This window comes from Lutra lutra, chromosome 9, assembly GCF_902655055.1.
Source record: "Lutra lutra chromosome 9, mLutLut1.2, whole genome shotgun sequence".
Lineage (NCBI taxonomy): Eukaryota > Metazoa > Chordata > Mammalia > Carnivora > Mustelidae > Lutra > Lutra lutra.
The window spans coordinates 74,593,736-74,606,051 of NC_062286.1; the positions used below are offsets into that span (position 1 = coordinate 74,593,736).

Consider the following 12,316-nt stretch of genomic DNA (forward strand, 5'->3'; position numbering starts at 1 on the left):
TGGAGGATACAGCTATGATTGGAAACAGTTCCTGACTCTAGGGGGCTTCTATGGGGCCAGAGAAGAGAGGCAGCTGAACAGTGTGGCCAATCAAGATGAGCAAATGTTGGGTGGGAACTCTTAGTGGGATCCCTGAAGAAGACATCGTGTGCCACATCTTCTCAGCTCACCTTGTGCTCACCTGCAGCTGGTGGGCAGTTTCTGTGCACCCTGACAGCTTCCTACCTACCTCCAGTACCTGTTTGCCTCTCCCTTTTTCTCCTCCTGGGGGGTGGAAGACACTGCCCCTCATGCAGCATTCATCCGGTGAGTGAATAGGTTCCCTGGCTTCCTCCCTGCTCAGTGGGGCAACTCTGAAGCATGTTCCATATAGTCTCCTAGAAGTTCGTAACAGGAGGGAGTCCCAGCTGCCCACAGCAGTAGCTCACTCCTTGACAAGTCCTGTATTGATGTTCCTGCCTTACTTGCCCAGCAAATCCTGGGCCCCCTCCGAGTTAGCCACCTGGCTCAAATCCTTTCCTCAGGCTCTGCCTTTAGGGGTTGACCTGCCTCAGGCTAAGGATCTGAAACAGCACATGGCACATGGCACTTTATTGGCACTTTTGAGTCAGTTGGAAGATGGGCACCACACGCTGAATGGGCGGCCAGCACCAAGGTGTCCATGTGACCAGTGAGAGTGGCCCAAGTTGGATGTTTCCCCACCTGCTCCCTTGCTGAAGCAACTTTGGGAAGGTCATAGTTTGACTAGTTTTACCCAGCAGTCCCACTGGGTATCACTAGGGTGATGGTAGAGACTTATCAATGGAGACACTGGATTGTTTGTACATCTAAAGTGCTTAAGGCATCCTATCTTTTCCCTGCTGCTCATGGGATGGGTGCCTTTCAAGTCATGCCTGTTGGGTTCCTTGACATCCACCCCAATATCTAGGCCTCAGAAAACATGTCTCCTCACTTTCCCGACACACGAAGCACAGAGACATAGTCTTTTAGGCACTCTGTAGGGCCAAATGTGTTTCAGAATTTAAATAGTTCAGATGTTGGGAGTGTAAAACCTACATCTATCAAATATGACATATCTATCACCCTTGGAAGGGTTTGAGGCCTTACCCCCTAAGACAGCAGTTTAAAGTTTCTGTACTTTCACCTTGAATACAAGTTTGCCCCAACACGATAAAAAAAACTTTTGGTTCTTGGACAATATCAGATTTCCAATTGCAGGCACAGGATTATGGAGCTCTTCAAAGTTCCACCCACCCAAATCCGATCAAGGCCCACTGCCTGCCCTTCCTGTGACTTCTGAAGGACTCATGGCACTCAGACTATAACAAAGTACAGCACCTGCTACTACTCCGTCTCACAGTGTTCTCATTGTTTTTCATGTCTTCATTTCAATTCTAAATACACATGAAGGCAGAGATCATGTTTTGTGCAGCATGCTGCATCTGGTAGGACTCTCTTGGTTGTAGGAAAATGGATTCATTTTAACTTTTCAAAAATGGAAGTAGGGTTGATACACACTTTACATTAGTTTCAGGTGTATAACATAGTGAGTGGACAATTCTATACATGATGCTTACAAGTGTAGCTACCATCTGTCACCATACAATGCTATCACAATACCACTGACTATATTCCCTATGCTGTACTTTTAATCCCTGTGACTTATTCGTCCCATCACTGGAAGCTTATACCTTCCACTCACCTTTACTCATTTTGCCTGTTCCCAAACACCCTCCTATCTGGCAGCCCCTAGTTTCAATTCATGGGTATTTTTTTTTTCCTGTGTTTTTTGCTTTTTAAAATTTTTTTAGATTCTACATAAAAGTGAAATGGTATTCGATGTATAAAAACAGAATTTTTGGTTTTGTAACTGAAAAAGTGTAGGAACAGCCTGTGATTCAGGTCCAGCTGGGTCCAGGGGCTCTATTAGTCCATCAGGATTCAGTCCTTTCTGTCTCTCTGGCCACTACGTCTTTCTTGGTATCATTCTTGACCAGGCTTTCTGTACATGGCTGCCCCAGAGCCGGGAGGTTTACAACGGCTAGCTGAGCCATTGCCAGGGAGAGACAGCTTCTCTGTCCTCATGCTTCCACAAAAACTCTCATCAGTCCCTCCTATTGGCCACCTTGGTCCTAAACCAATCTCCATAGCCAAGAGTGGTGGTGTTCTTGACCAAACATGGATCCCTGTTTCCTTAGGGAACAAGTGCTTTCAGACACTGTTGGTAGAATGCAAAATGGTATAGTCCCCAGGGAGGTCAATTACGTACGCATTTATCCGTTGACCCAGAAAGTCCACCAGTGGGAAGCTGAACCACCCATGCAGTGGCAAACCAATGGAATATGTGTGTACAGGGCTATTCATCATGGAGCTACTTACAATAACAAAAGATGAAAAATCATCAGCTACCCATGAACAGAGACTGATTTAATGAACTAAGGCACCTCCATACTTGGGGCTGCTGGCAGAAATGAAGAATATTAGGATGGTTAATTTTATGTGTCAACTTGATTGGGTTCTGGGGTGCCCTGATATTTTGGTCAAACATTGTTCTGGCTGTGTCTGTAGAGGCTATTTCTGAATGAGATTAACATTTAAGCTGGTGAACAGTGAAGCAGATTGTCCTCTCCAGTGTGGGTGGGTCACATGTCAAACAGTGTAAGTAAATATTTATTGGGGCTTTGTGTTTGCTGAGCCCCCTAATATTGGTCACACAGATACTTTCAACACTACTTCCTGAAATAAAGGAATGTGTTCATCAATTAACCTGTGTGTGAATGTCGATACTGCTTAGGGTGCTGGAACCTCAGAAGTTATTCAGATTGGTATCCATCTGTACAATAGAGTGAAAATGTGGCTGGTGATAGGCAGGAGAGGGGACAAGAGCCCAAATGGTGGTCCAACACAGCCTTGTGAGATGGTGAAAATCTGAAAGGCAGAATAATATGCAGGTCCAGAAACATTTAGTCAGAGTCTGGGAGAGACTCCGTGGATTGGAAGCAGGGATTTGTGACAGCCCTTGTTCATTTTGTGAACAAGTAGGTTAGAAGCCACATTGTGCAAGTTTTGACACACTATCTTCTGAGAAATTAGGGCATTGTAGACTCTTCTTACTGTTAAGCTTGCTTGCATTCAACTTCAGTTCCTTCATAGACTCTCAAATTATGAGGCTGCAGGGATTTCTCTAATGTTCTGCAGTCGTCCATCATCCCATGTAACAAAGTGTTTCCTGATAAATCATTAAAAATATCTGCTGCTTCATGAAAAGCAGATTTCTGTTTGGTGATGCATGCTCGAGATGATGGAGTACTGGCTTCTGATGGGCATTCCATCCTACTGATCCACAGCAAAGCCATGACAGGTACAGCCAATGCACTACTGGCACACCAGTACCCTTACATGCAGAAATTCAGCCGCCTTGGTTTCTCCCCAAAGTGGCTTTAGATGATTCTGCTGTGAAGGAAAACAGGTCGACTTATTACTGGTATTGTTTGAGTCTTTTGCTCTTTGTGATTACCCACCAGGTCCTTGAACATGGCAGATGTTGCCTACTTGTTGTGGACTTAAAATAGGTCAACGGGAACCTAGCTGGCCAGACTAGTCCCAGCTTCCAGGGCCAGCAACTCCTTTGCAACAAAGCCTTGAGGGAGAACCCTCAGAGTCAAAGCCCTGATTAAGGAAGAAAGAAGCTCATGTACCTCTCACCAGATGATTCTCAGCCTCAGCAAAGGTTCCATTCTTTGTCCCTTGGATGAGATAATACGGAGGCACATTCCCAGTGCACTGCACAGTGCTCCAGTTTCCCACAGTGGTTGCCTCTTCATTAACACAGATACTGTATTGGCTGCCCCTCTGCCTTCTTGTCCATCTCCACTTCTCTGCTTCCTGGAATAAGCTACTTAGACTCAAATGTTTTTCTCGGGGTCTGTCTCTCTGAGAATCCAAAGAAGACAGTCCTAGAGGTCTACAAACCCTCTGAGCCCAGCAACTCATAAGAGGGATCCCACAGCCTGCCGGAAGCCATGTTAGTATGACAGTGCAGTGAACTGGAAGCATAGGGACCTAAGCAGCAGGTTAACTGTAATATGGGGGCTGAATTCTGCTGAACCCCTTGCAAATAGAGAGACTGAGACTCCATATGACTGCAGGCATGTAAGAGAGCCCACCTGAGATCAGTGGAGCTTGCCTCCTATCAGCAGAACTGTAGGCTTCTGAGCAATAACAGAGGGTGTTTATTTGGACTGTAAGATTTGGGGTCATTTGTTATGCGGCTATCATAACTGCCACGGGAAGCTTTTTTTTTTTTTTTTTTCAACTGAGCTGTAACTGACAACATTGCATGTCTTTAAAACATACAGTGTAATAATCTGATATATGAGGAAAAAAATATTTCCTATGTATTACCAAACAAGGAAGAAAATTGTGGAAACGTGGCACCATTGCTTCAAATGAGGTGGAGTGAGGGCAGTGAAGGCCATACCTGACCTGCAGTTTTTAAATGGAGATGACTTGATGTTTCCATGTCACTGTGATGAGAGAGAATTGGAGGAAGGTCTGGCAGCAGACGCAGCTATTAAAGGACCAGAGACTCTAGAATGAATTACACCAGACTGGGAGTACCATCTACCCTCCAAGCTATAACTTCTTCATTCTCAAAAATCCTCATGAGGCATAAAGTGGGAGAAGATGTATACAAAACATATATCTGAAGACGACTTGTATCTAGAATATATAAACAATTCTTAGAACTCTATATTAAGACAATCCAGTTTTTCTTAAGTGCAAAAGACAAGACAATCCAGTTTTTCTTAAGTGCAAAAGACCTGAACAGCCACTTCCCCAAAGAAGGTCTTACAATGGCAAATATATGCATGAAAAGATGTGCCACATCATTAGTCATTAAGGAAAGGCAAACTAAAATCAGATTGAGACACAACTACAAAATCTACAAGTACAATTAACATGAAAATGTCTGACCGCACCAAGTTTTGGCAAGGATGTGAAGCAACTGCAACTGTTCCAGTCTGCTGATAGAGGTGTAAAATGGTACAACCACTAGGGAAAATAATTTGGCAGTTTCTTAAAAAGGTATGTTTCCCATTCTGTGTAGGTTTCCTATTTTCAGAGAAATGAAGGCATATGTCCATACAAAGATGTGGACATGACTATTCACAGCAGCTTAATCTAGAAAAGCAAACTGGACAAAACTGAAGTGCTCATCAAGAGGTGAATGGATGAACAAATTTTAGTGTATCCATATGATGGAATATTACTCAACAACAAAAAGCAACAAACTATTGATGCACATAATATTGTACAGCCATACTGAGTGTACATCCTGTTTCCATGTATATAAAATTCAGGGGATGCAAAATTAAAGTGACAGGAAGCAGAGGAAACAAAGGCAAAAATGAACTATTGGGACTTCATGATGGTAAAAAGCTTTTGCACAGCAAAGGAAATTGTCGACCAAACCAAAAGACAACTGACAGAATGGGAGAAGATATTTGCAAATGTCTTATCAGATAAAGGGCTAGTACATCAAATCTATAAAGAACTTACCAAACTCAACACCCCAAAAAAGAAATAATCCAATCAAGAAATGGGCAGAACACAGGAATAGACATTTCTCCAAAGAATACAAGCAAATGACCAACGGACACCTGAAAGAATGCTCAATATCACTTGGCATCAGGGAAATGCCAATCAAAACCATAATGAGATACCACCTCACACTGGTCAGAATGGCTAGAATTAACAAGTCAGGAAATGACAGATGTTGGTGAGGGTGAGGAGAAAGGGGAACCCTCTGGCCTTGTTGGTGGGAATGCAAACTGGTAGAGCACTCTGGAGAACAATTTGGAGGTTCCTCAAAAAGTTGAATAAGTCAAGTAGAGAGAGTCAATTATCATATGGTTTCACTTATTTGTGGAGCATAACAAATAGCATGGAGGACAAGGGGAGATGGAGAGGAGAAGGGAGTTGAGGGAAATTGGAAGGGGAGGTGAACCATGAGAGACTATGGACTCTGAAAAACGATCTGAGAATTTTGAAGGGGTGGGGGGTGGGAGGTTGGGGGCACCAGGTGGTGGGTATTGTAGAGGGCACAGATTGCATGGAGCACTGGGTGTGGTGCAAAAATAATGAATACTGTTATGCTGAAAAAATAAAAAAAAATTAAAAAAATAAAAAAGTTGAAAATAGAACTACTCTATGACCCAGCAATTGTACTACTAGCTATTTACCCCAAAGACACAAATGTAGTGATCCAAAGGGACACATGCACCCCAATGTTTCTAGCAGCAAATGTCCACAATAGCCGAACTATTGAAGGAGTCCAGATGTCCATTGACAGATGAATGCCTAAAGAAGATGTGGTATATCCATGGAATGGTATAAATGTGGTATATATAAGGGAATACTACTCACCCATCAAGAAATATGAAATCTTTCCATTTGCAATGATGTGGATGGAACTGGAGGGTATTACGCTAAGCAAAATAAGTTAATCAGAGAAAGACAGTTATCATGTGATCTCAGTCATCTTAGGAATTTATAAAACAAAACAGTCATTTTATCATAGGGGAAGAGAGGAAGAATGAAAGAAGATGAAAGAGAGGTAGACAAACCATAAGAGACTCTTTAATCATAAGAAACAAACTGAGGCTTGCTGGAGGGGAAGTGGATGGGGGGATAGGGTAACTGGGTGATGGACATTAAGGAGGGCACATGATGTAATGAGCACTGGGTATTATATGAGACTGAGGAATCCATGGCGTCTACCTCTGAAACTAATAATAATTTGCATGCTAATTAATTGAATTTAAATAAAAATAAAGAGCACTCTTGCACAAAACTAAATAAACAAGCAAACAAATCAAGCAAGCAAGCAAGCAACAGTGATTACTTGGTGACAGGATGGTTGAGGGAGGGAAGGATTATAAGGGCATCAGGGAACTTTTGAGGATGATGTCTGTGTGTCAAACTCATCAAATGGTGTTTGTTTAAAAAAAAAAAAACTTTCTCCTAAAGATGATAAGGGGGTGTGGTATTTGGCACATTTGGTACTCTTATTCTGGAAAATTCTATTCCCCTACTTGGCATTCACAGAGAGGTAATCCATCAAGGCTTCCAAATTATGTTTAAAAATCTATCTATCTCTCTATCTCTCTATAGATAGAGATCTAGATAGACATATTTTAGAGAGAGCATGAGCAAGGAGGAGAGACAGAGGAAGAAGGAGAAGCAGAGTCTTTGCTGAGCAGGGAGCCTGACACAGGACTTGATCCCAGGTTTCTGGTATCATGATCTGAGCCAAAGGCAGGGGCTTAACTGACTGGGCCACCCAGGTGTCCCGAAATTATCTTTTGTAAACAAAACGGAATGAGGTATACATTTTGAGGTGCATTCTGCTGTAGGCCTGCTAACTTTGGAACTGAAAGTCATCCTCTGTCCCCAGCAGATGAGGAAAATGAAAGACAATGTGACTGGTCTAAGGTCACTTCTCAGGTCATGGCCAACCCAATGGTTTTTCCCTCCCAGATTCCAACTGTGGATTGGTGCTCAGTTCACTGGAACATCTGGCTTCTTAAGCCCTTCATAAATGTCCATTATTTTTTTGGTGTGTGTTTTCCCTCTGAGGGCTGGGTTGAGACCATTTTCTCTAGTTCAGAGTTTTCAAGGACAGTCTCAGAAACCAGTCTCAGTTTTCAGTGCAATGGTATTCCTCCTTCCGTTATATCGCCAGGTCACAGCTCTTTTTCCTCCTGAGCCCGTTTGTTCCTTGGTGCCTTTATCCCAAATCTATACCCAGCAAGCCTCACCCCTCCAGAGTCCTCATGAGCCAAGTATCAGGCCCTGTTTTTCTGCTACACCCTTAGGCTGTACTGATGCCTCACTATAATCTCCCTGTTCATAAAGAACCCAGAGGGTTCAGGTTAAAACTTGTGTGAGCACTTGTAAAATCCTTTGGGAAATCGGTGTAGTTTGCAGCAGTTCCTCATGCCACTCCCCTGACAAGCTCCTCCAGCCCATTCATGTGGATTTCCAAGTAACCCTGTGTACCACACACAGGGTGGCCACCAGCGCCTGCCTCTGCCCACATGTCAGGGCTGACTTAGGAACTCAGGCTCCCACCATACCCATTTTCAGCTTCAGCCATCCCTCTCAAAAGGAGTTTGTGCTCTGCACACATCACAGAGATCCAGGAGGGCACAAGAAAGGGAAGCCACCAGCCTAATGAAACCCATACACTATTGACGCCTTCCATCCTGACTCAACCTACTGAGGAAGAGAACATGAGGAGACCCCTGTAGATGTGGACAAAGCCTGTCCTTGCTGTTCATTTTCCTGGCATTCAAAATGCCTCTTTGTTGCTGTCAAACTGGTGCTTATAAATCACTATTTTGTGCTGAAAGCGGTGAACATTTTTGGATTGGACCGCTGACACCTTGTTTCTCCATGTGGTCCATGAACAAGTGGCTTTGGCATACAGAAACCCAAGGAATACAGATACTGTGAAAAGAAGGACCATATGTACCCCGAGGTTCATAGTAGCAATGTCCACAATAGCCAAACTGTGGAAAGAGCCAAGATGTCCTTCATCAGAAGAAGGATAAAGAAGCTTTGTCCATATATACAATGGAATATTACTCAGCCATCAGAAAGGATGAATACCTTACTTTTGCATCAACATGGATGGGACTGGAGGAAATGGTGCTGAGTGAAATAAGTCAAGCAGAGAAAGTCAATTAGCATGTGGTTTCACTCGTGGAACCCAAGGATTAACATGGAGGATATTGGAGGAAGGAAAGGAACAGTGAATTGGGGAAAATCTGAGTGGGAGATGAACCAAGAGAGACTGTGGACTCTCAGAAACAAGCTGAGGGTTTTGGAGGGGAGATGTGTGAGCCTGGTGGGGGTTATTAAGGAGGGCACATACTGCGTGGAGCACTTGTTGTGCATAAAGAATCTTGGAACACTGCAACAAAAACTAATGATAGATTTAATGGTGACTATCATAACACAATAATGAAAAAAAATCAAGGCCTATGTTCAAGAAATCTGTGCACCCACCTCCATGTTCAAAGACAATTATTTCCTCCTCCTCCTCCTCCTCCTCCTCCTCTTCTTGTTCTTCTCTTCTTCTTTTTCTTCTTTTGTTCAAAGACAATTATTTCTCCTCCTTCTTCTTCTTCTTCTTCTTCTTCTTCTTCTTCTTCTTCTTCATCATCATCATCATCATCATCATCAGGCATTAATTACAACAGGTAAGACACTGTAAACAACCATGCCCATTAGTGTTGACTGGGTAAAGAGGAGTTTAAATCTATATTAGGATATTATTCATTCATAAGGAAAGGAAATCATGGCAAATGTGATGAAACCTGGACTTTTAAGCCACATGAAAATAACTTAGAGGAAGGCTAAAACTAAGTGTATGCAGGGATAGAGATATAGAAAGATACTACAAAATAGATGTATTTTTCCATTCTATGTGGAATCTGAAACCAAGAAGAGAAAAGGAGAAAAAGGAACTCAGCAAAAGCCTTCAGATTGAAGGAACCAGAAGCAGAGGGCAGAGGGTGGGGCAGGGATTGAGTGAATCGTGGAGAGCTACAAACTTCCAGTTGTAAGAGAAAGATATAAGAGGGATGTCATGTACAACCTTATGACTACAGTTCATACTGCTCTATGGCATATTTGAGAGGTGTTAAGAGAGCCAATTTGGAGAGTTCTCATGAGCCAAAGAAGAACCTTTCCTTTCCTTTGCTCTTTGCTTTCTCTTTGTATTTCTAAGAGATGATGGCGGTCATCCTTTTAGGGCCTAGGAAAATGAAATCAATGAGTTGTGTAGCCGAGATGGTGCTCAATGTCAATTCCTTCAGTACAACTGGGGCCAAAGATATTTTACTATTCATAATGATCCTCAGGAAAGTTGACTTGGCAAAGGAATGAAACGTAAACCAAACTGAAAACAGCATAACCTAAAGTTGGTAGATTATGATAGGCATAGTAACATCCACACCATGTGCATCAACACTGGGTTCTTAGTTGAAAAATCAGTGAATGAAAATTCAAGTAGATGAAGTAGAATGTTCAATTTGGGTTTTGTTTCAAAACATGATCAAGGAATAAAATGTCTCAAGACATTAACTCTGAAAATTACCTTCTCACATAAAGTTGTCCTGTTTGGGGCAATTCTGATTTTAAACCTTGAAAAAGGCACAGAAGGACAACATTTTTTTTGCTCGATGTTGTCTCAAGGAAAATGGCTGAAGTCAAATGTCTGAGATAGGACCTACCTGGAAGGGTATAAATGGCCAGATGAAATGGTCCTGTGTTCATTTCTCCATCTTAGCAAATTACACGTTCCAGTGTAATTTATTGTTAGGTCATGAAGTCCATGAAGTTCAAGGAGTACATTCAAAATGTCTTAAATGCATTAATATCTTTGTCCAACCTCCCTGGAACCCACCTTCCCATCTCATTGCATCTTGTAAAACTAAACCTCCTTAGCATGATTCAGACTCTTCCCATGAGCACCTCCTTCCAGCCCTTGGCAAACACCATTCTACTTTCTGTCCTTAGGAATCTACGTGAGGTAGGTCCTAAGAGTGGAGTCAAAGTTGGTATTTTCATGAATACTCCTTTCACTTAGCATACTATCCTCAACATTCGCCCATATGGTGGCGCATACCAAGGTTTTCTTCCTCTTTACAGAATGAATACTATCCCAACGACTGTATATCCAACATCTTTTCCTCCCTGGACAGATACTTGGATTGCGTTCATGGATTACCTTTTAGGAACAATGTTGCCATGAAAACGTGTGCTCAGATAAGTCTTCAAGACTATGCTGTCCATTAATTTGGTTATCTACTGCGGAAGTGCAATTACTAAAACACATGGCATTTCTAAAGTTGATTTTTATGAAGGACTGCCTTACTAATAACACAACAATGCCCTTAAATATTCCTATCACACACAATGAACATGGTTCCAACTTCTCTGCGTCTTTGCCAACACTTGAACTTTTCGTGTATTCTAAGTCTTCCCCCGGCCTGTACCCATGGCAAGTAAGCTTCATGGCTGTGAAATGGAATCTCATTGCTTGTTCTAATTAGGATTTCCCAAGGAATTAGCGATGGGAACTATCCTTTGCAATGTCCTTCCATGCGTATAGCTTTGAGGTTATGTCTCTTCCCCATTTGTCCATTCACACATCACATTTGATTTGTTTTTCTTTTGTTGTTGTTGTTGTTGAGTTTCTGGGATCTCTAGATATTGTGGATATTGAGAACCTGTCAGATCCATGGTTTGCAAACATGCTCTCCCGACTTCTGGACTGTGCTTTCCCTTGGTTGATCATGTCATTCAAGTCACAAGGATTTTAAGTATTCTGAATGTCGAGTGTGTGAGTTTCCTTTTCTTTTCCATCCTGTGCCTTGCAGGTCGTATCCATGAAATCATTGCCCAGTCCTGTTTTGTGAAGCTGAGGAAGATGAATGCCGCGGAGCTCGGAATTCAGAGATGAAACAGGATCATTGGTGGAGGCAGGCAGCAGCATGAACTGGTGACGCACAGGCCTGATGCTGCGGTGCCGGCCTAATGTGATGGCACGGTGATAGGAATAGGTACGGTGGGCGAGCAGGGGCCGTGTACTGGAAATGATACCCTGCCCTTTTGGGGCACCACCTGTGTGGTGATGGGAGCAGTGAGACCTAGGACTGGACATGTCCGCAAGCTCAGCCCTTCTTCAAAGGGAGCCTTTTATTGCACCCTGCTCCAGTCCTGTTTGAAGGGTTTCTTAATCCGACGAGGGACATGGACTTCTTCCACGACAAAGGGTGATGATAGTGGTGTGGTGACACCTGTCTCCGAGGAACTTCTCCTCCCTCTATCGTGAGCCACTGTGACAGGTGAGCCACTGTCTGGAGTCAGTCACCAAGAAGGTTCCAATGCCTCAGGGACACTGGGGCAACCTCCAAGAGGGACCAGTCTGTCATTGCCATGCTGAGCTGAATTCAGGTAAGAACTTTGTACCCTTGTTGTGTGTTCCCAGTTCATGGTCCCGTAGTTCTGCAGGTTCTTCTATGGGAGAGAGGGCAGGGCCGTGTCTGAAGGTGAGCTGGAGAGCTCTCACACCTCCACGACTGAGATGGAGACTCTGCCCCTAGTCATCCCACAAGTGAACAAAGGGATGGACGTCATCCAGCAGCCAACTTCCAGCCACTAGTATTCATGCCACCTTTCTGGAAAACTTGTAGTGAGGCCCTTGTAAAGGATGGAGGGGGCACACCTGTAGTAACTCCTG

General features: G+C 43.2%; 1 protein-coding gene across 8 annotated transcripts in view; it reads left to right on the forward strand.

Annotated features, from left to right (window-relative positions):
- LYG2 (lysozyme g2) overlaps positions 1-12,316 on the forward strand; it is a 162,164-nt gene that overhangs the window by 67,536 nt on the left and 82,312 nt on the right. For all 8 annotated transcript variants that reach the window (XM_047746238.1, XM_047746240.1, XM_047746243.1 and 5 more), the window contains one exon: positions 11,454-12,030. The gene's annotated coding sequence lies outside the window, so the exon portion shown is untranslated. The remainder of the gene's footprint in view (positions 1-11,453; positions 12,031-12,316) is intronic.